Source organism: Pinus tabuliformis, chromosome X (assembly GCF_031772625.1).
Source record: "Pinus tabuliformis cultivar Carrire ecotype Pingquan chromosome X, CPIR1, whole genome shotgun sequence".
Classification (NCBI taxonomy): domain Eukaryota; kingdom Viridiplantae; phylum Streptophyta; class Pinopsida; order Pinales; family Pinaceae; genus Pinus; species Pinus tabuliformis.
In genome coordinates this window covers 1400637885-1400662293 of record NC_142308.1, presented here as the reverse complement: position 1 = coordinate 1400662293, position 24409 = coordinate 1400637885, and the positions used below count along the sequence as shown (strand labels likewise).

General features: G+C 36.8%; 1 pseudogene; it reads left to right on the top strand.

Annotated features, from left to right (window-relative positions):
* Nucleotides 1-11691: 11691 nt before the first annotated feature.
* Nucleotides 11692-13431, top strand: LOC149145262 (uncharacterized; annotated as a pseudogene).
* The last annotated feature ends 10978 nt before the right edge of the window (nt 13432-24409 follow it).

Here is a 24409-nt window from a genome sequence, read left to right as displayed (position 1 = left end):
TGGATAATTAACTAATAATGCAATGATTAACTTAAACACATGGAATTTATGAAAATTAAGTAATATGGATATACATGGTTTTAACTCACGAAAGTCGCATAGACACATGATTTTTCTAAATAACAATAGCGTACATAATTATGAATGTGAAATTGAAAGTTAAAGTGAATTAAAATTACTGATTCATCCCCTTCCTCTCAGTTTTTTCCTAAAAACTCTTGTTGCGTGGAGGGACCCTTTCAAATCTTCCCCTTAATTTGAGAACAAATCAAAACAAAAACAAATTTCCTAGTCTAAGAGATGATAGTTCTTCATTTCTTATTAGAGATCAAAGCAATGGAAGTAGGTGGGGCTATCTCCAATATCCTGTATAGTTTCCTGCCCAAATTAATAATAACAGTGTGAGGCCTAGACTTGTACACAACAGACACTTCCACAAATATGGTTGGCCTAATAAAACAACACATACTTCAATAGGAGCAACATCACATAATACCTCGTCCATGAAAGGATTGATGTTGTAGGGAAGGTGACACCACTGGCTGACACGAAGATCTCATCCTTGATGGAGCCACCCGATGGTATATAATTGTGGGTATGGTGTGGTTGGCAAGCACAACTGCTTAACGAAAATTTCCAGGATGAGGTTCTTTTAGCTCCCATTGTTGACAATGAACTGTAATAGAGAACCCTTCACCCACATTTATGAGTGGAAGATATGCTTCCCCTCCTCTGGTTCTTCAGGATAAGTCTTCTTTACCTTTGTGGTGGTAATGGTGGCATGGGGTTCTACATCAATAATCTGCTTCCCCTTGTCATTCCCCTTATTTGGTTCTAGCTCAGAATCAAAACATGCATCAGACTCTGAAGCTTTTAGCTCAGACACCAATGAATGCTTAGCACGACACTCATTTTCGTTGTAAGCGAGGCTCTTGTGGAGCTCACAACACTTTCTTGTGTCATTCGTTGTCTTCATGGTGTCATTCTTTGATTTTTCCTTCAATGGGTTGCCCTAGGTCATTACACCTTAGCTCTATCCTTTATTCTGTAGTTTGAGGGTGCTCTAGCTCTTATTCGGATTTGTGGGTGCTTTTGGAATCATATCAGTATGTTGCACAAAGAGAGGGGATGTCCATGAAATCCATTTATTCTCAAATGTATTTGTGCAAAAAATCATGATACTTGAGGCCAATATGTCACTCAAAGTCTTTGATACCTAGCTTTGTGTGTAGGGTATGAAAGATATTTGTGATCTCATGCAAATATTGGTCCCTTTTTTGTCGTAGTGTGCTCCATTGTATGTACTTTCCTTCATAGCTTCCAATAGGGTAATATTGTTCCTTGATAACGTCTCAAAACGAGTTCCAAGAGGGTGTAGTTGTAAACAAAGAGGGTTCCTCGGCCCTTTTCTCATAGTAATTTTCCCACTAATCCTTGACATGGGGGGTGAACTTAAACAGGGAAAAAGTTATATTTTCCCTATCAGAGAGATTATGGAGTAAAAAACAACCTTCCAACAGATTTAACCATTTATCTACAACAATTGTATCTATCTGACCTTTGAATATAGGGATATCGAAGTTAACTTGTATCTTGCAGTGGGTGACGCCTCTGAAGTGACTGATGGATGAAGATGTGTTTCCTGTTGGTATTTTCCAAAGAATTTGGGAAAAGTTGTCCATCATCTTGCTCCCTTGTCACTCAAGGGATTCTTCAAGAAAAAAATTGATAGGATCTCCTGCTCCCTCATCTTTCTTTTCTTCTGCCATGGGAGGTCATCGATGTCAACGGGGATAGTCTTGTAAGGACTCAACTAGTTCAAGTCAAAAATCCTTATACCGTGACCTAATTGGGGGCATCCACAAAAGAATAAAGAAAGGGAAAAACACTCTGATGCCACTTATAAAAATTTATGAAGAAAAAAAATCAAATACAGATTTAAACAGAACACAGAGATACAATGAAATAACAAAGCTTCAATTAATTAATAACAAGTACTAAAAACGTTTTACATGCATAATGGACCAAACTAGATCAGGCAATGTTAGCTTATCTCTAAGAAGATATTTGAAGGCTACATGCCTTATGAATTGTGTTACAATGAGGCTTAGAGGCCTTTTTATAATAAAGAAGAAGTGCAAAACCCTAACCCTAGGAGATGAGGTGCCAACGATTTTGGGCCCTATTGGAGTAACTTGGATTGCCTACTCCCCAGGGTCATAAATTTGGCATATGATCTCCGTTTAACTATCATAACACCTCATTTCGAACGTATCCATGAGGGTACAAAGTAGAATCTACTAGAAAAAAATGGCACTTTTTCGGTCTCTCTATTTCCCTAGAAAACATCTTTTAGGACCTGAAAAAATTCCAAAAATAAAAAGTTGTGCTAGAATTAAGGAAATTGAAAGGAAACAGTGTTGGCAGTTCAAGTGGAATATGTGGGTGGCCAAAAATATCCACCTGGATCAGTGACAAGGTTATGGTTGATAATGCTTTAAACAAAACTATTGGGAAAAGCTTCCAAAGATAGAAAGATGTGCTAGAATTAAGGAAACTGAAAGGAAACCATGTTGGGGGTCCAAGTGGAATAGGTGAGTGGCCACTAATGTCCACTTGGATCAGTCCTACCCTCTTAGGAAGCAATGGTCCCCATTTTATTGAGTGTGTCCATGAGATGGGGAAACTTCTACTAACCCTGGTCCCTAGTGAGCCACTTTCCTTCATGTAGGAGTTGGCTGACTTTAACAACATGATACAGTTTGATCCTCTATTGGAAAGTGTGTTTAATCTGCATGTCCATGATCTAGTCAGTCATGGCCTATTCAATGCAATATGGGTTGAGCTCCATTGGTGTAAATTTCTCAACATTGTATGATATTTCCAACAATGGTGGAAAGTATGGTCGAAGACTGCCCACATTGAACACTAGGTGCAAGCACGGGAATGGGGGAATGTTGAGCTTGAAAGCACTATCACCCATAGCCTTGGTGTTGGTGTAACATCCATATCAGAGTGGTTAAAGCTTCCGATGGGATCCAGTAAGACATTCCTTCTACAAATGTAACGAAACTTTGTCACCCACTTGAAACTGATGTGGTACCCGATGTTGATTATGACATTGTTTGTACTTGGCATTGGCTTTATCTAGGATATCATGGACTTGCTGGCGGATGTGCTAGATTTGTTCAATAAATATTGTGGCTTTATCAACTTTGGAATGAACATGTTTATATTCTACATGTGTAGTTGCAAGAGGCATTGCGACAACAATGGGACAGAATGGTTGAAATCCCATGCCCATCCGAAAGTGGTTGTGGCTAGTCAATCTATGGAGAGCTCTATTATAGTTTTGTTGCACATAGGGAAGACTCTCATCCCATGTTCATGGATGCTTGGAGTTGTACATGCGAAGATGTGCCCTATCATCCTATTGACAACCTCTATTTGGCCATCAGTCTACAGATGGAATGCAGTCGACTTGGTGAGCTTCATGTCCAATAACGACAAGAGGCTCTACCAAAATTTGGTTGGGAACTTGCTATCCTCATACGAAATAATGTTATGTGGAATCCCAAAATGAACCACACTTGTTTGAAGAAGAGTTTTGAAGTGTCTTTTGATATGATGTTATTCTTACGTGCCATCAATAGATCCATCTTAGAAAATATATCGACAACCACAAATACATAGTCACTACCATGCTTGGTAGAATGGAGACTAGACATATAGTTCATGGAGATGGATTCCCAGGGTCAACTAGGAGTAGGAAAATGAGTTTACAAGCCTTTCTTCCTAGTGGTTTGCTTGGCAATGGCACAAACAGTGAGATATGATACATTTTTCTAATATCATGTCAAATTTTTGGCCAATAAAAATATTTTTGCAGTACTGACATTATCTTCTTGATGCAAAAGTATCTTATGACCTTGTTGTAATGCACATCCCAAACCAGCTTGTCACACTCACTTGAAGGAACATAAAGATGTCCCAGATAGCACAAAATTCCATCCTAAAGGTGGAAGTATGGAATTAGGTTTCCATCCATTAGCATCTTATATGTGGCTACGAACTTTGAGTCACTTTCATATAGTTGTGGCCATCCATAGGTCTTGTGACCACAAGAGTTGAGAACTGTACTAAGTTCCATAATCAGGGTTCGACAATAGGTAATCCGCGGCATGAATCATGATTGGTGCTTCCTTTCTTCTAATTTATGTTCAAATGGAATTGTGTATGTATGTGGACCATTTTTTATGATAATCATTCTCCAACTTTCCCTATGTACGCATAAATTGAAGAGTTCAGTGATTTTTGTGGATTATCATATCATTCCCCATAATATAATGCTTCCATTGTCGGCAGGCCTGCATGATAGAGTACATCTCCTTATCATAGGTGGGATACCTATAAACAATATCAAAGAGTGTCTCACTGTGATAGGCTACTAGATGCACTTGCTGAGTGAGAACTGCACCAATATCATAATCTGAGGCATCTGTCTCAATCTCAAATGGTTGTTGATGGTCTGGCAAGGTGAGGGCTGGTGCAAAGCAAACACGATGTTTCAGTTCAACAAATTCCTTCTGTTGTGCCTCAGACCAAAAAAATATTTTATTTTTCTCCTCCCTTGGTAACTCAAGGGCCAAGTAATATGAGAGAGCCCCAACACGAATCTTTGGTAGAAATTAGCAAGGCCCAAGAAACTACGAAGCTCTATCATAGTCGTCAGGGTTGGCCATGTTTTAAGAAATACTGGGGGCAGGGCGGGGAGGTGAATCAATATTTTAAACTCAAACCCTCAAATATTATATTCTGAAATATGTACGCTACTATTATTAAAGTACCCTGCGTATGTATGGTACTTCAGAGAAAGAAACCAACGTATATCCAAATTAATGATTTTTCATGTATTATATCAGATTATTATCTTTAATCATTACATCAATAGATTGATTACTTTTTAGTATGCAGTAAAGAACATAAAGAAATAACATCAAATGAGAAACACACATAAAACACCAATATTTTTAGGTGGAAACCCGATGTGGGAGAAAACCACTATTGTTGTTATCTGTGTCTTCTTTCTTATGATATAAAGAAAAATATTCATTACATTTGTATGGATGCATACTCTTATCAGTATGCAGGCACCCACCTGTAAGATGCTGACAACATCCACTCGTTCTCTAGATCATACTAGAAGGGAGATACAACCCCCTAATCTTTTTTACTATCTTATACTCGACGAAAGATTTTACCCCCTTTTTGAAGGTTGCAACCATCATCTCCTTGAGGACTGCTTTTTAGAATGTGTAAGGACCATATCCAGACTATATACATATCCTTTATTTTATTTTGTTTAAATCACAGCAAAAAGCAACTAGAAGAGAAACACATTAGGAATTCATTTCAAGAAACATATCATAACATTTACATACATTTAACTAGGACCAAAATAGTATTGCAACACATATGTACCGTTCACCAGAAGAGGAGACTCCGTTTGCTTTGTTGTTGCTAGCAATCCTTTGTTGTCGGAAACCTCTGTGAATAAATGGCGATGTACTTGATCCGAATGCGATGACCCACCGGTTAACCTCCCAGCCTACGCCTTGGGTACTCTTCTTCCCCGCGGACCCCCGAGCTGCAATGGGGTTGTACAATGGAGAATTGCAATAGCTGGTAGAGGAGAGCACTCCTTGGCTCAAGAGTCCCCTCTCTAAAATCCTCTACCTCACCAAACTCACTATAGGATCGTAATCACTGCTTTGACATCATCTCCTCCATCCAACAATAGGGTTTCCAAAAGTCCCCTCTCCCATGGCTTGCCCCTTCTTTTATAAGAGTCCTCATAGATGACACTTGGCATGTCATGCATAATTATATATATATATATTTTTTAATTTAATAGCTTGATTATTCACCTACCCATGTGTCACTCTCTCATCAAGGGTCACCCAAAATTATTTACTTAACTTTTTATTTAAAACTAATATTTTCCTCACCTCACAAGATTCCTATTTCTTCTCCTAGTTGTCTCTTTATCCCCCCCCCTTTTTATTCCTTAATTTGTGTTCATTACTTGAAGTCCATTAATGAGTTAAGATTTTATCCCCAATCTACTCCCTAATTTAACTCAGGTTATCTCTTAGATGTATATTCTTATGTTGGTTGTTGCCACATGGAGGTTCTCTACATTTCTCTAAATTTAATTTATTATTCTTATTTTAATTCACCTTCTTATTTTCTTAATTAGGTTTAATTAGTTTAGGATTAATCTTTATCCTTACAATTATATCCCTCTTTCTCCTTTTACCTAATTACACCACATAATCTACCTAGCATTTTCCAACATGGGAAGGGTAGAATTTTTTTAAGGTAATCTATTTTATTATTTCCTATGATCCTCTTAACCCAAGTTTTATTTTTGATATAATTACCTCGGTTTCTAACATCATTTCCCCTTGATGTAAATTTACCTAGTTTTCATTTCTTGGTTATATTAATTAATTAATTTATTTTTAATGATTCCAAGGTGCCAAGTTTGGTTCGTGCCCTTCAAGAACTTCCCTTGAAGCTCCAAGGGTGCCACGCCTAACAATTTATTTGTGATGTCAAGGGTGCAAAGTTGGTCGTGCCCTTCAAGAAAATCCCTTGAAGTTCCAAGGGTGCCACGCCTAACATTTTATTTGTGATGCCAAGGGTTCCAAGTTGGTAATGTCCTTCAAGAAATTCCTTTGAAGTTCCAAGGGTGCCACGCCACTTGCCCTTCAAGCATTCAGTGACTACAAGGGGAAAATATAGGTGCAACATCATAGACCGCTATCATCTCTTATGTTGCCTGCTATAGTGAGACTAATGGTATCGGGGATCAAGGATTTCACCTTGATGCACGCCCCCCGGTAAAATCCTCATGAGCGACCCAACTTGGGGACCTGCCCTCATGGCATCGTGATCTTCAAGGCGAAGGTGTTTCAACCCTTCCAGCCCAAGTCATGACGGGAGTGCTAGTGGGTGAGATTAGGGACACTGTCCCACCCCTCCCATGTAGTTCCATCCACTTGTACAACCCCATCACCCATATGTGAGTCATTCGGTCAAGCAACTAATCTGTGCCTGCAACCATTAACATATCATCAGAATATAGTTAAACATATATGGAAGATTCCAAGATCGACTTAGACTTTCAAAGATAAAATAATATGAATTTTCATCAAACCAGGTGTCATCAACTCGTCATATGCGAGTGCCTCTGATGGTTTCCTGCCATACTCAATAATCATTAGTAACAAGGTTTTTCAATGTTAGTCATTGTCATAATAGCATCATTAACAATTCCTAATCATTCACATCATTGTCCATTGTAAGCCTGAACTAAAGAAAGTAGTCAACATAGGGGACACATCCATCATGGCTATCATCATTAAACATCAATGGAAACATACATGTTCATTAAGCTATCAACATCGTAACATCAATAGAAGTATACCTATTCATCAAATTTATCATCATCATGCTTTTAGTAGAGAGCATACATATTCTTTACTACGCTCATCATCATAAATTCAAATAGAGACCAAACTTAACTATTTAATGTTGCAATCATCAGAATACCGATAGATAAGATACATAATCATTCATGCTATCATATTATCAATGGAAAGCATTCATAAACATCACAACCATGAATATCTCAATCGCTAATAATAGTGTCATGTGCCCGGATCCTCAACCTGAGGTCCTCCTAGAATAAAGTATCTAAGATAATGTCATATTAGGGTCAGAAAACTAGAGTGGGCACTACATACACCCCCTCTTAACAATGGACTTCGTCCCGAAGTCCTTAGAACATAAAGGAAAAACGACGACACATATCGTAAGAACCCTTCCTGAAAATCTTGCTAATCTTCTGGTGGGCAAGCTGTAATTTTCCCAAGGTATCATACCATGAATTCCGTTATAACTAAAGGACTATATCTATGGAACATTGCAGCCTAATTTTTTATTTATTTTTTATTTATTTTTTATTTTTTATTTATTTTTATTTTTTGACTAAGCAATAACAAGACAAGGGTAGGATAATCACAATCAAAATTCATCTCATGGTACAATTAATATATTATGCTTTCAACCAAGTAAAGTCGTCCACTCACTGTACTCCTGTAGCTTCCAATTATAGTCGTTCATTTCAAACTACGTCTACATGACGCTATAAGTGACAATGTCGGGTACACAAAGTGATTTGTATGATCATCATTGCATATGGTAGAGTTCACTGTCATAGATGTTGCAATAATATTGTCGTAGAAGAAAAGATCGTATAAATTATCCATACGTTTGATATTTTTCAAAAAGTTTTAAATTCTAAGTTATCCCTTCTGATAATTCTGCAATATTTTCCCCAATATCTCAATAAGTGCCATTTTGGACCCTTGTCAGTATATTCCCTAAAATGATAATTGTAGCATTGTATTTAGGCCATAGGCGGAAAAATGTCGAAAGAGGTGGACAAGTAAGAATAAGAAATTCAAATGGTGAACTTAAGCTCACAAGCTAGTAAAAGATGAAGGACTTTGATGTCAAAAGTGCTAAAAATTAAAATATTCTTATTAGCAATTGTAAATAAATAAATAATTAGATACATTACAAAGCAAGTGATTGTGCGTCAAGATGTAGTGTTCCATGAATAGTTCCTAGGAGTTCATCCAACCAAGAAACTCTTTGAAACATCACCACATTACTTACTTATAGATAATATCCTAGTAAGTAATGATGTTAGTGTCTCAACTAGTTAGAGATGATGTGGCACGTGACCTAGCAATGGAAAAATATAAACATGCAGTCAATAATATATTGATCATTGAATTGGGCATAAAGAAGAATACTCTAAATAAGGAAGTTATGCCTATAAAACAAAAACATACTTCCCAATCTGAGGAAGTTGTCTTCTATTTGCAAATGTGGGAAAATTTTGTTTTAGCTACATAAAAACTATCAAGAGGAATCAAATTGGTTATAACACCTACCACAACTCACCTATCAAGAAAGAGATAGTGACATCCTTGCTATCGCTCAAGTTTATCTCCAAATAAAGATCCCAACCTTTTTCAAAGAAAACCCAAGGATACTTTTAAGTGATCACAACTTGTGACCAGTGACCACTCCACTTCACTTATGCATAAATTATCAAATTATCATAGCAACCTATTGAAAATATGATATCCCAATTATATTATATTTTTATATCAATCACTGTATTTATGAAAACTATAATTTAATTCAAATTATTATTAACAATTTCAACACAAATTGATTTAATAATATTGTAAAACACACTCCTAATTTTTCATGTACCTATAAAAAGAAACATCCTTTTGCAATCAATATTTAAGTATTGACTTCTCTTTAATACATACAAATATATAATAATAAAAAATCTATACAATTGATGTAAATATTAAATTTAACCAAGATATTACTACATAAAACATAATTTCCATATGTCAATTTATAATGTGGCACTTTTAACTTGTTATTAATTTTTAAAAGAATGGCTTGATTATGGTTACAACATTAAAATGCTTCACATCCAACCACTCATAAAGCCTAGACCAAGAAAATTTGCGTATGACGAAGTCAAGATTAAGTTTTTGGTATGATACGATGAAAAGACAACTTATTGAAATGATATGGAACTAGTTTCATTAGTCAAACTTATTTGTATGTTTTATTTTATTGTTATTAATTTCTGGTGATTGTTAATCATTAAATTGTTATAAATATATTAAGCAAACATGTGCATTGACCAGTGCATTTTAAGGATGAGTGCTTCTCAACTGTATGTTTCAATACCACCCTAAGAAAAGTCTCCAATTCTTTAATTTTAACAATTCAATTTGTGTATTAGAAATTGTAAAATAAATTCCATAATCCATTAATTCATAAATAAAGCTTCTTTTTCAATTGGTTAAATTCATTGAAAGGGTCCCATTGGTACTTGCCAGTGATATTTAGTGTCTTCATAGATTTGGTCCAAATTTTTATTGACTATTAATAAATGATTTTGCAAAAATCAAGTACTTTTATAGAATTAAATTTGTAATGTTTATCTAGAAAGCTTCTCACTCTTGGAATAGTTTTCAAATTATAGTAGTGTCTAGCATAAAATGAGTATGTTTGAGGTGCAAATCCTATGGACCAGTGCTATACTATATATATTTTTATAAAAATACCAAAACTATTTTTATAACTTCATAATTTTCGTTATAAGAGCAATTTTATGAACCACGATTTTATTCTCTAGAATACTTTTACATCTTCCCTCAATATTGATTAAAATGCTTACCTTTAAAAAAAAAAAACACCCTACTAATATTCTAAGTTGTTTTGAAACCCATTTTAAGTTTATTGTAATTCATGTTGCATAAATCTAAACATGGAAATCTCAAATTTCATATAAATGAATTTTGTTCCCAACGTCATAAAGCATAATGTCACAAAGAAATGCAAATATCAACTTTCATATAAAACGAATTTTGTTCCTAATGTCATAAAGCATAACGTCACAAATCATAACATCACAAAGAATTATACTAGATATATTAACATTGGTATTTTAAAATATTTGGACATAGCTTCAAAAATTAATTTAAAATATGCATTGGCCAAGAAACAATTAATTATTGTGAATTAATGGTTTTCATATTGGTCCAGAGACTGACTCATGAGGCTGCTGCTAATGCTTGAAACATTCAAATCCTTGGAGATTCCCTACTAGTTATTCAATGAACGTGGAAGAAAATAACAATGAGTAATTTCACATTACAATAACTGTATAATATCATTCATTCTCTTCTATCAATTTTCTCACATATCCACAGGGACGGGAATAGGATTGTTGATGGAATTTCTAAAGATGGAACAAGGTTGGAACACAGAATCTAGTATGTTTCTAAACAGTGAGGGCATTGTCTCAGATTATACTCATGATGCATGGTTGTAAATCTGTTTTATTAGAGAATCTGGTGTGTTTCAGTAACTAGTCACATTACGGATTTGGTGGACTTTCAACAGTTCATAAAATTTCAGATGTATGCAAGGGTGCCATCTAGTTTTTTTTTTTTTTTCATTAAATAATAGCTACAGACACTTCGTGTCACAGCTGCGCCGATATTAATTGTAAATATATTTAAATTAGGTGGCAGATGGCGCATTACTCATCTCTCAAAAGAATTTAATGCTTCCTGATTAAAGAAAAATTATGACATCATGTAATTACAGTACACTCCACGCTGAAATTGAATAATACATACAAGTTAAGCGGTAGATGCTGGGTTACTCGTCTAAATTTAAATTCTTCCTGATTAAAGAAAATTGATGACCTACCCACGGCGTCACAGCCGCTCCGAGTTCTTGTTGATTACAGAAAATTTGATTACAAGACTATCCCATTCAAGAATTGAAAGCCTAGTTTGTTAACAAGAATTATTTCTTACAAAAAAAGCTTCCCAGAAATGTGTGCTTTGGGAGGTTTTAATTGATAATATTGCGGAGTATGCGCAAATAATATACACACCTACTGTTGGTATCGTCTGTCAAAACTACAGTGGTTTGTATAGACGGCCGACAGCATCCCATTAGACAAAGCCACCCTGAAAAAAAACGGGTAATAGGTAGAAATTTAAAGCAATGAACAAAAGAAATATGAAGTTGATGGGACATGACCATACATCGAGAATGAAGGATGATGACGAAGCTCCACAATTAGCTTCGGACAAAGATAGTGAAGATGCTAATTCAGAAGAAGAGAATAGAAATAACCTTTTAGATGAAGAAAATCAAGATTTTGATTCGGAAGAAGAGGAGTTACAAGAGCATCTTGCAAACATTCCATTTGAAGAGCTTCAGAAAGTGCGCTCTGATGGTCGAGAATCAACCCTTTCTAAATTCAAGCATGATGCCAAACCCTCAAGAGCTAACAAAAACAGACCTATGGAAATGAGCAGCAAGAAGCCTGTTGGAAGGCTTAGGGAAGTTGTTCAAGGTCCAAAAAGGTAGTTCGAGATCCAAGATTCGAGTCTTTATGTGGCAATTTTGAAGAAGGCAGGTTCAGAAAAATATAGTTTTATCTTTGATGAAGAGCTTCCTAAAGAGCGAGAGAAGCTTCAGAAGATGTTAAAATCATCAGAGGACCCTAAGGCTGTTGGAGAAATAGAAAAACACTTGTCTTGGATTGATAATCAATTGCGAAAGGTGCAGGATGGCAAGAAACATTCTTCAAAATTATCTGAACAATAAGAAAAAGGAGAAAGAAGCAATGAAAAAAGAAAATGACCTTTATACCTCAAAAATCTGAGTTGAAAAATCTGAGGGCTATTTTAGTAGCCTTTTCTGGAATAATATCCTTCGGGGCAACGACTTTGAGATGGCGCCTGCACTCTTAGCAGAGAACTATATAGCCTCGCACTCTGCTTCTTGCAGCTTATTCGTCAGTGTGCACAGGTGCAAGCATCATTTGGGGTTTTCTGTTCTATTAAGAACTTTTAATCGGAGTTAAACTAATCCGAGAGGCGATGGTCATGGATTCTTCAAAGGATAGTTCTGGGAAAGGTGCGGGTGGGAGAAGGCGAGGAGAAAAGAAGTTAGTCTCCAAATCCACAAAATCGGCCTTCAATTCTCTGTTGCAAGAATTTGAAGGCACCTCAAGAAGGGCAGGTATGCTCAGCGAGTCGGCATGGGAGTTCTCGCGTATCTGACAGCCGTTATGGAGTATCTCACAACAGAGGTTCTTGAATTGGCTGGAAATGCGGCAAAGGATAACAAGAAGAATAGAATATCCTTGAGGGTGTCAGTTGTCAATGCCTTGGTGTTACTAGCCTATGATAATAAATTCTTCCCTGAATTCCACCGCATTTGTCTCTTTGCAGGTTCTTATCTTGCCACACCATCTTCTCCGGAAAATTTAAAGCAGTTAATAAACTGTCACTAACTCCATCAAAGCACGAGATCAGAGGTCCATTGTGACGAAGAAAATCTTTGAAGACGTAATTGTTTTAATTTGGATTAAAAGGGAATGTTCATTGGATGATGAAAACTTGATACGTTGTGGTTTTGGTAACTATTATTTATTTATTTATTAATCATTGCCATCTGCAGTTTTAAAAATTAAAAACTATCGTTTCATCTTTTCACAATGAATGTTTTTGAGAAGAGAGTCCAAGTGGAAGATTGGATGACGAGACGTAAGGATATGAGAGTCTTGTCATTTATTGGTTTTGTTAATTTTCACCAGAAAAGGAAGCATAAATATAATTTATAGAAAAATATGATTCTCTTAAGGCTAGTGGCAAACTTGAAGCTTTCCTCTCCAAGAGAAGACGCAAAAATGCAGCCAAAGACCATCGCTATGTGTCATATCGTAGGCCATAGAACACAAATTAGTTTTAATGTGATCCCCTTCTCATCAATTTTGGATTTAGAGGATGCATGGTAAAATTCTCATTGAATTTCCGTTCAATTTGCAGAGGGCTACCAAGATAAAGATGCCGGAGAGCTTCATCGTATGTCTCTGAAAGAAGACTCGGTTTCTGTGTACCATTGACCGAGTTTCATTCCAGGAAAGAGGGTGTTGTCATCTCCCTTTTTGTGGGCCGATTCTTAGTAGTTAAGAGGTCAAGTTATTTAGCTATGAAGGAAGAGTTAGCTCTCATTGCCAGCTGAATAAAGCAACCTCCGAAATCTGTGCGTACCAACCTTCATAAGGGTTCGAACTGGAGTTTTGAGGGGTGATAAGACAACCCAACTTGTGGTGGGTTTTGAAGCTGCCGAAAGGGAGGAGGTATTTCTGGTTATCAGGCCATATAGAACAACTGCGCACATGGAATTAATTTCTGAATATATGTTCACTGTTGTAGAATTGGCGTTCTTCAACAAATCATCTAATATACCCAGATATGTTGCAGGAGTATTACCAGTCATATGGATTCTATGCTTCTCATCTAGAGTCAAATTAAATTAAGTATACCCATAACACATTGTTCTCAAATTGTTTGATTAAATGTTTCACTGGAAAAGATGCATTAACTAAAAAAAAATCAGTACTTCTTGGAGCCATTTCACAAGAAGGAATCTCACAATCACGGATGGAAGAGGACTAGTTCTCTTATTCTTTTTGGCCGAGTTCTGTTCAGGATATACCTTTCAATTGAATTGTGGAGTTTGAGTTGTGTAGAAAGGGACTGGTTCATTATTGAGATGCCTGCAGCTGAGTTTGTAAACTAGAAGGAATAAGTTTTCTCCCTGTCCACGAGCAACATCATCAACTCCTGATAAAACGAGTTCTGGACAACATACTCTAAAATGGGACGTATTTTATTTTGGGCTGAGCATATGAGTTTGTTTCCTTTTGCTGTGCGTACAAGGCAAAACCGTGAAGTCCTTTCTCAGTAAATATTCGTTGGAGTGAGTAAAAATACAGGGAAAAATCACACAGAGGAACTATCCTGAGATGTATCAGACTACTCCCCAGAAGAGTGTTATTTCCATGAAACAACCTAAAATATCCCATGTTTCCAACGCTGGTGCCGATTACCAAACATTGTGAAGATATAGCGCAGTGGATTAGCGCATTCGACTTCGGATCAACAGGTCGTTTGTTCGACTCCCACTGTGGTCGATTTGTTGTGCGGCTCTCACGTTATAAATCTCTGAGAATTGAAGGTTGTGGATTACGAAATGACGATTGCTGGGATGTAGGTCGTGGGTTCGATCCCCACATATGGTCGATTTGTTTTAAAAAAAAATCAAAGAAGGAAACTGTAAATGTACACACACATCATACTCTGTATGCTAAATTCTGGCAAGCCCGATGAAGGGGTTGCTTCACTTTGAAAGCAGTATGATGTGCCGTACGCTGTATTTTAAAAACTCTGCCACGCCACTCAATCATTCACCATATCCATCCAATTAATTCCGATTAATGCTCGACCCTCAATTTGTACTATGCTAACGAAGCCTAAACTGATGGGCCATATATACCAGAGAAAGAAATAACTGACGCTGAAGGTTCGCCTTATCTGGATGATCACGGATTTGTCATCTAAGTTATAGGAAGTCACTTTTTACAAATTACCTGATTCATGTTTGTGGTTGGATTCGTAAAAGATATCCACAGTGGAAAAGAATAAATTTACTAACATTTCGAATTAAATTTAAAAAAGAGAGTAAATTTTAAATTTTTTTTTTTTTTTGAAAACTTGAGTAATTTGATTTTAGAGAAATACCCACATATAGCAAACAAAACTAGTTATGCATGCATGGGCCCATAGGCCTCAAGGGTTCAACTTGTGCTCTGATACCAAGTGTAAGGACCATATCCAGACTATATACATATCCTTTATTTTATTTTTTTTAAATCACAACAAAAAGCAACTAGAAGAGAAACACATTAGGAATTCATTTCAAGAAACATATCATAACATTTACATACATTTAACTAAGACCAAAATAGTATTGCAACACATACGTACCATTCACCAGAAGAGGAGACTCCGTTTGCTTTGCTGTTGCTAGTATTCCTTTGTTGTCGGAAACCTCCGTGAATAAATGGCGATGTACTTGATCCGAATGCGATGACCCACCGGTTAACCTCCCAGCCTACTCCTTGGGTACTCTTCTTCCCCGCGGACCCCCGAGCTACAATGGGGTTGCACAATGAAGAATTGCAATAGCTGGTAGAGGAGAGCACTCCTTGGCTCAAGAGTCCCCTCTCTAAAATCCTCTACCTCACCAAACTCACTATAGGAGCGTAATCACTACTTTGACATCATCTCCTCCATCCAACAATAGGGTTTCCAAAAGTCCCCTCTCCCATGGGTTGCCCCTTCTTTTATAAGAGTCCTCATAGATGACACTTGGCATGTCATGCATAATTATATATATATTTTTTTAATTTAATAGCTTGATTATTCACCTACCCATGTGTCACTCTCTCATCAAGGGTCACCCAAAATTATTTACTTAACTTTTTATTTAAAACTAATATTTTCCTCACCTCACAAGATTCCTATTTCTTCTCCTAGTTGTCTCTTTATCCCCCCCCCCCCCCCTTTTATTCCTTAAATTGTGTTCATTACTTGAAGTCCATTAATGAGTTAATATTTTATCCCCAATCTACTCCCTAATTTAACTCAGGTTATCTCTTAGATGTATATTCTTATGTTGGTTGTTGCCACATGGAGGTTCTCTACATTTCTCTAAATTTAATTTATTATTCTTATTTTAATTCACCTTCTTATTTTCTTAATTAGGTTTAATTAGTTTAGGATTAATCTTTATCCTTACAACTATATCCCTCTTTCTCCTTTTACCTAATTACACCACATAATCTACCTAGCATTTTCCAACATGGGAAGGGTAGAATTTTTTTAAGGTAATCTATTTTATTATTTCCTATGATCCTCTTAACCCAAGTTTTATTTTTGATATAATTACCTCGGTTTCTAACATCATTTCTCCTTGATGTAAATTTACCTAGTTTTCATTTCTTGGTTATATTTATTAATTAATTTATTTTTAATGATTCCAAGGTGCCAAGTTTGGGTCGTTCCCTTCAAGAACTTCCCTTGAAGCTCCAAGGGTGCCACGCCTAACAATTTATTTGTGATGTCAAGGGTGAAAAGTTGGTCGTGCCCTTCAAGAAAGTCCCTTGAAGTTCCAAGGGTGCCACGCCTAACATTTTATTTGTGATGCCAAGGGTGCCAAGTTGGTCGTGCCCTTCAAGAAATTCCTTTGAAGTTCCAAGGGTGCCACGCCACTTGCCCTTCAAGCATTCAGTGACTACGAGGGGAAAATATAGGTGCAACATCATAGACCGCTATCATCTCTTATGTTGTCTGCTATAGTGAGACTAATGGTGTCGGGGATCAAGGATTCTGCCTTGATGCACGCACTCCAGTAAAATCCTCATGAGCGACCCAACTTGGGGACCTGCCCTCATGGCATCATGATCTTCAAGGCGAAGGTGTTTCAACCCTTCCAGCCCAAGTCACGACGGGAGTGCTAGTGGGTGAGATCAGGGACACTGTCCCACCCCTCCCATGTAGTTCCATCCACTTGTACAACCCCATCACCCATATGTGAGTCATTCGGTCAAACAACTAATCTGTGCTTGCAACCATTAACATATCATCAGAATATAGTTAAACATATATGGCAGATTCCAAGATCGACTTAGACTTTCAAAGATAAAATAATATGAATTTTCATCAAACCAGGTGTCATCAACTCGTCATATGCGAGTGCCTCTGATGGTTTCCTGCCATACTCAATAATCATTAGTAACAAGGTTTTTCAATGTTAATCATTGTCATAATAGCATCATTAACAATTCCTAATCATTCACATCATTGTCCATTGTAAGCCTGAACTAAAGAAAGTAGTCAACATAGGGGACACATCCATCATGGCTATCATCATTAAACATCAATGGAAACATACATGTTCATTAAGCTATCAACATCGTAACATCAATAGAAATATACCTATTCATCAAATTTATCATCATCATGCTTTTAGTAGAGAGCATACATATTCTTTACTACATTCATCATCATAAATTCAAATAGAGACCAAACTTAACTATTTAATGTTTCAATCATCAGAATACCGATAGATAAGATACATAACCATTCATGCTATCATAATATCAATGGAAAGCATTCATAAACATCACAACCATGAATATCTCAATCGCTAATAATAGTGTCATGTGCCCGGATCCTCAACCTGAGGTCCTCCTAGAATAAAGTATCTAAGATAATGTCATATTAGGGTCAGAAAACTAGAGTGGGCACTACAGAATGTTTCAAACTGGATCCACCTGTCAAATAATCATCCAACAACTTGCAAGCCACCTTTCATCACATTTTCAGACTAGACGCATATCAACAATAAATCCAAACAAATATATCAAACTAAAGCACTGAATCTAAGACTTTATAACACTTCAAATCAATTGAATTTATGAAGCATCAAATCACTAATGTAGAACCCAATCAGAAACAAAAAAAAATCAAATTGTGTACATGAATGTACTGAATAAGACACATATGTACGTATCTCCTCTATGTAAAACCTGCGTACAAATATTAAATTGTTGCAAACTAAATCGTGAATAATTGTAATGTTGAATCAATCACTGAACCATACACAAAAAAATAACATAATACTAAACCAATCACAGATTCCCACACTGAAGCATAATTTTCAATCAACTAGCCCAATCATCATAGTCATACACAGATCATCAAGATAGAGACATCATTGATAGACAACAAAAAATAGAGTAGAACTCATCAAGTTTCATTATCAAACCATATTACAATATCCTAGAAGTTATATGCGACATCAATGAAACACATCGGCGTATGTAAGTGACTACTAGGCTTAACACCCGCATACAGATCTCAATATACTGAATAAATTATTGCATAAATTATACACCACTTTACTAAACCAGGTCCGCATATGTACGCGACAAATCAAAAGAAAACTTGTGTACAGATCCTGAAATACTTGAATCAAACTTTCGCTGCAAATTATTACAACATATATTAACCCTAGATATCAACATAAATCATTATGTTTAGATCAAATCATCATCATAACTATAGATGTAACATTATAAGCATAGATAAATCAAGCAGTATTTTCATTACTCTTCACAACCTTTTCAGATCTGTCAGATCTAAACTATCTCCTTGTTTCTTGATGCGTGCTTGTTCCAAATCAAGTTACATAAACATAGACAATTTATTTGCATACATGACACCTTGATCTCTATCTCCTTATATAGGTTTAGCCTTAGACAATACCTTAGGTAAATCCCTTGGTAGTGTCGTTAGTATTATTTGATAAGATCAAATAACCATTGTCACTCATATTACTATGGGCCAATACCATGATAAGGACCCCTATTATCATTATTACCATGGTGTGGATTCTGTACGTGACTTTCCCTTATAGGACCTGCGTAGGTAAGCGATCCTTCTTCATAGGATCCATGTATACTTTCTCAAACTTCACCTTTAACATTCATTTGTCTCTAAATTGTCATTTCTCTTTCCATAACATTTGTAGCATCTGCATAACCATCATGTTTACATCTTTATCAATTAGGTTTCCATCAATTCGTTAGTACGAAATGACTAATTAATTATTAAAAAAACAACTAAAATTTGCATATAAACGACCATTTTTCAATCGGTGACCAATAGTAGCTAATTTACAGTATCTTATAACACGACCAACTATTAGTCATTTTTAGCTTAGTTATTAATTGGTTTCCTCAATTTTACCATCTAGTAGTATATTTAGTCACAATTTTGGTCATTAATTTTTCATTGGTTTAGTCATTAATTGTCCCAATTAATGACCAATTATACAACAAAATATATTACTCTATGAATCCTCGAGAAAACCAATTAATGACCAAAGAAATATGACCAAAATGTTGGTCGTGTTATAAGATACTGTAAATTAGCTATTAATAGTCATATATATGCAAATTTTAGTCATCATTTGAAACCAATTAATGACCAAAGAAATATGAATAAATTTTAGTCGTGATAGAAGATACTATAAATTAGTTACTAATAGTCGTATATATGCAAAATTTAGTCATCATTTTAATAAAAAATGTATCATTTGTACTAGTCATTTATCGTTTTTTGGTATTTTCATATTCATTATATAAACGATTGATTCAGTATTTTCTATTCATTTCATTTAATTTCATTCATAATCATTATAAACGACTAATTTAATCATATATTCATTTTATTCATGTTGATCATTACTTAATATAAACTGCTAATTTAGTAGTTTTAGATTGATTTTATGTGTTCATTATTAATCAACATAAATTAATTAGTATGATTTTGTGACTAAATTTCAAAAAAATGCCATACAATGTGCATGTTTATATAATATGATAACGCAAAGTTACATATGTTAATTACAAGAATAAATAATATCAATTGCAAATAAAAAATTTCAACCATATAGATTTTATTATATAAAATATCAAGTATTACAATATGAGTTTCCAACTTAATATCGGTTGGACTACAATTTACACATGAAATATTGTTTCATCATTTCAAAACATTATCATTGTGTTTCCAGAGAATTGCAAGTGAATTCACCAACTCTAAAGGCTTGACCATAAGTCTCTATGAGTGTGTCTTATGCAAGATATTGGCTCTAAGGGTATCACTAGATAGATTCTCTTCTCTCTATCATTTTTCATTTGTTGCTCCAATGTTATTGTTCTCCTCTTTCTTCAATTGCTGCTTCTTACCATCAATATTAAGTTCCTCTCATGAAAATGAAAGAAGATACAATGTAGAGTATAAGACATGAAAGACGATGAATACTTGAATATAAAATAAAGCAGACTATAAAATATTTATATGACATATACCTCAACAATCGATAGTGGTCACTATGCGGCTAGATGACATGTATAAACAAAGAAAATAAAATATCACCATATACAATAACACCTTAGGAACTTAATATTCAATCTTCATCAAAACCTTAGGCACAATCATAAAAACTAACTTACATGCTAAAAATATCAAGTAATAGATAACTTGTGAAAGCAAATGGAAAAAAAAATCAGAGTAAAAAATATCCTTATTTCTTATTCTAAAAGAGTCATGTTCCTTAAATTTGGATATTCTTTTACCCACAGTAAAAATTCCTCGCTATTATGACCTATGCATCTAGGATCATGAGATTGATCCAACATCATATTGGATTCTGGAGAAAAAATGATTCAACTTTCCAAGATGAGTACCACAATTGGTTGAATGAAGGTGCTAGTTGTGAGTAGTGTCAAAACCTTAGGGAAGTAGAACACTAAGGCCTAAGAAAATATATCACCACTTGTCCACTGAGAGAAAAAATTTCAATCCCACAATCGCCTCTGGGAGTACATTTTGTTGGATGGATATCACACTCTGAGAGATAATTGTCTAATACAATGAAGTGTACGTATATTGTCACAATGCCCCTCACAATCAGACCCTATAGTTGTGTCATATAATATTAATCATATGGTACTATTTAGTTATAAATTATGACTATCAGATAATTATTAGTTTGTGTTGGATACCTATACCAATAGGTTTCATATTTCATGATTGGCAAGAGAAAGTCCAAATATGCTCTGCTTTGAGTTCACAAAGATCCCATATTTCCTAACGATAAAGAAGGTGTGTAAAGTGTTTCAAATGTTGATGACCTTATTTCAAATTTTGATGGATGATCCAACAGTCTAATCTGGATCATGCCATGTGTTCAATTTTGTGTTGTAGACTAGAGAAAGAAGTCTGTCCAAACTGTTTAATCTTGGCAGACAACTAGTTTAGGTAGAGAAGAAAAGGATCCCAACAGCTTAATCTGGGACCTTGGAAGAGATAAGGGTAGAAGTAGATAGAAAAAGCAAAAGAAAAAAGCCAAAGAAAAGAAAAGGCAAGTAAGGGTTTGCAAGTCCAAATGCACCCTCCAAGAAGAAATAAAATGCTAGGCAAGTAGCTGGGTAGGTAGCTGGGGTTGCAGAAAGGTTATCCCTATCATTGCAAGATTGGTGATGGTGGGCAGCAAGGCAAAAGATTACAGCTGGAAGCATGACTAATTTCCCTCACTCCCCTCCAATTTCATTTCTAACATTCCCTCACTAACCTGAGATTCATGGAAAAGACTAAGTTTTCATGGTGGTTCTTGATCTTTAAAGGCCACATTTCTTGTCTAAAAATCTTTTCATCTTGATCTACTCTTGAAACCAAGCTTGTTTCACATAAACTCAATGGTTTCCACATCCACTTACCCCCTCCTCCATAACTAACACTTACCCTACTATATAAATCCCTTATATCACCTTTTTCCCTAATACTACTAACACCAAGGTGTATAAATCCCAGCATTATCTACATATTCTCCTTTTGGCATTATAGCCAAGTAAATGGTCTAAGGGGACTTTAGTCCACCTGGGACTGTGGTCAACCTTGTCTTGGATGTGCTCTGACCTCTGGTTATGAGCAGAAATCCTCTCCCTTAAACCCTCACCGTCTCTCTGCTGAAAACGCACAAAAACCCCGTTTTCCCATAAAAACCCTTGAAAAAGCTCAAAAAACCCAAAAACTGCGGAAAGACCCACTTTCCTATAGTCCTCCGCCCAATTATTAAATTGAACATTTTATTACGCTGGCGGGACCCCTCCCCAACATGCTCGACCAGTCGGAAGGCCCGCCAGTCGTCAGATCTCCGTCGCCCAGATCTAAAGGTGGGCGGTCATTTTCACTCCCCGACCTGCCGACCTTTAGCGTCCGGGGAAAGTGGTTTCGCCCATCCCGTACAGGGGACGCGTGGCAGGCGGCGGGGTTGTTCGGAGCCCCCCTCCCCATTACCGCCTTTGCCCAAAGGTGGTGCGGGGAACCCGCTTACCGCCACCCCTAATACCACTTTCCTCCCACGTCAGTTGCACGTCACCCTGACGTCACCTCGCCGGTACCCGCCCCAGCGTCCCGTGGCCCTCCACGCGGACCCACCACTGTACCCGCCCGCCACCGTGTCCTGCCACCCTGGCGAACACCTCAGCCGCCACGTCACCTCCGTACCTGGGCCCCGCCATGACGTCATGCTGACGTCATCAGCGGAAAAGCGCCAAATGCACACTTTGGTCAAATTTAACGATTTAAACGACTAAATGAGTCGTTTTCGCTCATTTTCATGCGAAAGAGAAACTAGCCGTTGCCAACAGATGCTGCGAAACCTCTCACTCAGCCATCAAATTCGACAATCCGACCATTCAAAGTTCAGAATTCGACGGCACCAAGTCGCCACAACCCGGCCAGCGAGCTTCCAAGTCGATTTTCCAGGTATTTTGCCATTTCCTTCCACTTTGCCCATGAATTCCAATTCTCTGTAGAATTCACCATTAAAGACTGGTAAATTCACTTAATTCAGCTCCACCTGAGCACCTAAACCAAACCCAAGCAACTTGCCCCATCCCTAAGCCACAATTTGACATTGGAGAAATCAGTTCGCGGGTTAAAACTGCAAAATTTGCCCCCGAGGTACTTGGCATTGTTCCCTTTTGCCAAGTACAGGCCACCTGCACTCTTCCTAATAAATTATCATTGTCCCTGCAGCGTCCCCTTAGGCAATCCACATCCCGGAGATTTTACAGCATTTTACCAACCTGCTTACAATTTGACACTAGAAGAGGACATCACACGGTGTACAGTTTTCCTGCTGCTTAAGTCTTCAAAGACTTATCAAACTTTTACCTCTCCCTGCACACATACAGATTAAATCATGGCAGCCTCTGCATCCTCTTCCCTCAGTGTTACTCCACTGAATCAGACCAATAAGGAACTGGAGGCCTTGCCATTTATTGACAAGGATTGTCTCATCAATGACTTTGAGGGGGACAGGGACTTTTTGAAGACCTTCACTACACTAAGGGAAGACCATAAGGAGGGATTTGGTACAGATGGAATGTGGGAGTCAAACCTGCCCTATTACTGTCTCCCAGCTGTGAATGTTTTCCCTGAAATCATTCACTTATGTGCTCAAAACTATGATCTGGAGCACAGAGCTGTCAATACTCCATCAGGGAGGATCCTTTTTTATATAAATGCTGAGTCCATCAACAAGATGTTGCAGTTTGATCAAACGGAGTTGCTAGTCCCATTCTCCATGAGGTACTTGCTGGAAGCTGGTGACAAGATGACCAGCGAGGAGCTGCAAAAGGTCACCAGGAACTACATGAGAGCTGAGTGCCAGCCTACAGGGCCACCCCCTTATCTGCATGAACATTTCAATGACTCAGGCAGGCTGCTACTAGACATGATAGCCTATGTGTTAGGTTACCAAAACAGTAAGCATGTGGATCAAGCCATGCTCGTATTGCTGTCTGCTTACAGCCCACGCCAACCCCCTGCCCGAAAGTATAACTTTGCTAAGTTCATAGCCAATAGGATTCATGATCAATTGAGCAAAATGGACAGACAGGGGGTCTTCAGATACTCAGCTTATATCTACCACCTGTTCATGTTTTATCATTCTGAAGCTTTCCCATGCTACATCAGAAGGCTGGATAACAAAGGAGAGAGGAGATCTGTCATTTTCTGGACCTCAGTCTATCATGAAATCACAAATTCACCCTATACCTACTGTGAATTTGTTGACCAGTTTGTATACCCAGTCTCCTGCATGCTTATGAAGTCCCCTCCACCCAGAGTATCTAATGAGATCAAGAAAGCTTTGCAGCTGTCTAAGAAGTACAAAATAGGTGATTGGTACCTATATGAAAACCATACTGTGTTCAGAGTATATG